Raw genomic sequence first — 2,845 nt, forward strand, 5'->3', positions numbered from 1 at the left:
AGAATGTCTTATATACACATTAGACTCTGTTAAAGGTTAAATTAATAAGAACAGAAATAAAATGTTTTTCTTGCAATTTTCATGTGTCCCAGGAAAATTCCATGCTTGATTTTAAGAAGACTTTCAAGTACCAACATGTGCAACAAGCTCTTAACTTTCTTATATTCTCTTAATCTGTTTAGGAGCCAGCTGATGAGTTTGTTGCACTGCAGATTCTCACTCCATGTCTAGGTGATATTTTTCCCCCTTTACCCTCCTTCTGGGGCTGCTCTATCATGGCTCACACTTTAAAGGAACGACATTAAGCAGACAATTGTGTGGACAATCACTCCAAAATGTGTGCGATCTACTTCTTCCTTCATCTCCTTATCTTTTGTTTCTAAACTGCTCTGAAGTAAATGAAAAAATGTGAAACTTCTTAATTCACCTAGGAAAGTGATATAAAGTAAAGGAAATCAATATGCCTTTCTGATTTGATGCCTCTTTCAGTATCACACTGGTTCTTTTTCCTTAAGATAGGGTCTTGCTATATTGCATGAAATTGTGGCTCACCTACCTCAGTGTCCTGATACTGTGGGTACGTACCACTTAGTTAACCTTTACTGACCATATTGTCTGTTTGGACATTTTCTATGAACTGAAATTATTTAAATCTTACTTGAACTATTAAACATGCCATTCTTATTTTGTCTCAATCTAAGGCCCATTCTAATCTTTTTATTTTTATTTTTGACATTTTTAAAACTTTAATCATGGTACCCATGGATAATATTTCAGATTCTACTCATTTACATCATAACATTTTATATTATCCAGAAAAAACCTATTTATTTGGTATTTTTCTAGTAAAATTATGCAGCTATATTAATATTAGCAATAATCATTGAAGCTTAAAATAGTGTCTGGCTTGTCATATGTGTTTAGTAAATGATTATTGAATGAATTTTATTTCATTTTCTTTTATTTATGATTTTTATTTTATGTATATGACTGTATTTCCTTCATGTGTATTAGTGCACCCATGTTGCACAATGCCCACGAGATCAGAAGATGCATCCAGATCCCCTAGAAATGGAGTTAGCTGCCATGTGTGTGCTGCAAAATGAACCCAGGTCCTCTGCAAGAGCAGCCTGTGCTTTTAAGTGCTGAGCCATCTCTCCAGTCCCCAATGGTTCAATTTTTTAATTATGAAAGATTAGGTTCACATAAGACTATTAGACTATTAGATGGAGGAACATTGCTTCATTTAACACAGACTTCACTGACTAGGATTACTATCCAAATGTAATCTATAAAAATATTCACTTGAAATAATCAGTTTTGAATATCTTATGGGCAAAACTATTTTGTGATTTATTGATTTATCACTGTGGCACTGTAGAAAACATAAACAGAGTCACCAACAAGTAACTTTTCAGTGGAATTCAGAGAAAAATAAAAAGTGCACAGAGAGGTTATAACAGATAGCACCACTTCTTAATAAAATACCATTATCAAATGATGTTTGAGAATATTCGCTTTATAAGTTGATTGTTATTATTGAGCTCAAAATTCATGCATGCTTCTGTTCAAAAGAAATCTCCTTTGTGCTAGAAATTTCTGGAAAGCTTTCATCACGTCTTTGTTTCTCAGGGTGTATATGAGAGGGTTTACTAACGGGGTGACTATGCAGTAGAACACTGAGACCATTTTGCCAATGGTGACGTACTTGGCTGGAGGATGGACATAGGCAAAGATTATGGTGCCATATTAAATGGTAACTACTGTGAGGTGGGAGACCCAGGTTGAGAAAGTTTTCTTCCAAGCCTCCCGGGAAGATAGCTTGATGATTGTGAGAAGGAAAGAACTTAGAATCACAACAGAACTGAAAGTGTAGCCCAAAGCCTCCACCAAGAATGTATCTGAGGAGGAGAGTTTAAAAATGGGGTCAGAGTCACAAAATAAGTGATTGATTTTCTGGTGTTCTCAAAAGTTCAGATGAGATATTAGTATTGTGGGGAGCAGAGGGGCAATGAAGCCCCCAATCCAAGATCCAGCTGAAAACCTCAGGCAAATCTGAGCACTTTTGAGAAATGAATAGTGCAGAGGCTTTCACAGGGGAACATGCTGGTCATAGGCCATCACTGCCAGCAAGAGGCACTTAGTAGCTCCCAGGGAGAAAAAGAAGTAGTACTGGGCAATACAGCCAGTATTGGGGATCATGACAGACTTTGACAGGCAGGTAGACAGCAACTTAGGCACTGTGGCTGTAGTGTACCAGATTTCCAGGAAGGACACGTTTCCTAAGAAAATGTACATTTGTGTGTGGCATGTGGAATCCACCAGAATAAGGAAAATGATAAAGGTGTTTCCCATGAAAGAAAGCAGGTACACACTGAGAAACATCACAAACAGTGTGCACTGCAGTGAGGAGGATCCTGAAAAGCCTAGGAAAGTGAACTCTATCACTGTTGTTTGGTTTGTTATAGCCATTTGTATCTCTGCTCCTGAAGGGGTCAGTAGCACCCAGGTGATGGAGGATGACTGAGGATCAGGATTGGAATGTGTTTACTCATTTCTGAAATTACTCTATGCGTTACCCTAATAGTAAGAGAAAATAATGTCTGTTGTAAATATAACTGACATTCTTGCACATGATTTACATTGATCATCTTATCTGATACTGAAAGTGAATCTCTATTGTAAATGTTCTAATAATCTGCATTTTAAAACTGAAAAGCAAAGTAGTTTCCCACAATTTCATCATGTTTAGGTAGTAGGGCACAGCCCACTACCCTAACAGCTTGATGTAAAGACCTTATAACATAAGTTGCCTGTCACTGAGGAATTTATGTGCTAAAAGTGT

General features: G+C 36.9%; 1 pseudogene; it reads right to left on the reverse strand.

The window, feature by feature from the left end:
• Positions 1 to 1,545: 1,545 nt before the first annotated feature.
• Positions 1,546 to 2,472, reverse strand: LOC103750370 (annotated as a pseudogene).
• Positions 2,473 to 2,845: the final 373 nt, after the last annotated feature.

This window comes from Nannospalax galili, unplaced genomic scaffold, assembly GCF_000622305.1.
Source record: "Nannospalax galili isolate Female #2095 unplaced genomic scaffold, S.galili_v1.0 scaffold627, whole genome shotgun sequence".
In the NCBI taxonomy this organism is placed as follows: Eukaryota; Metazoa; Chordata; class Mammalia; order Rodentia; family Spalacidae; genus Nannospalax; species Nannospalax galili.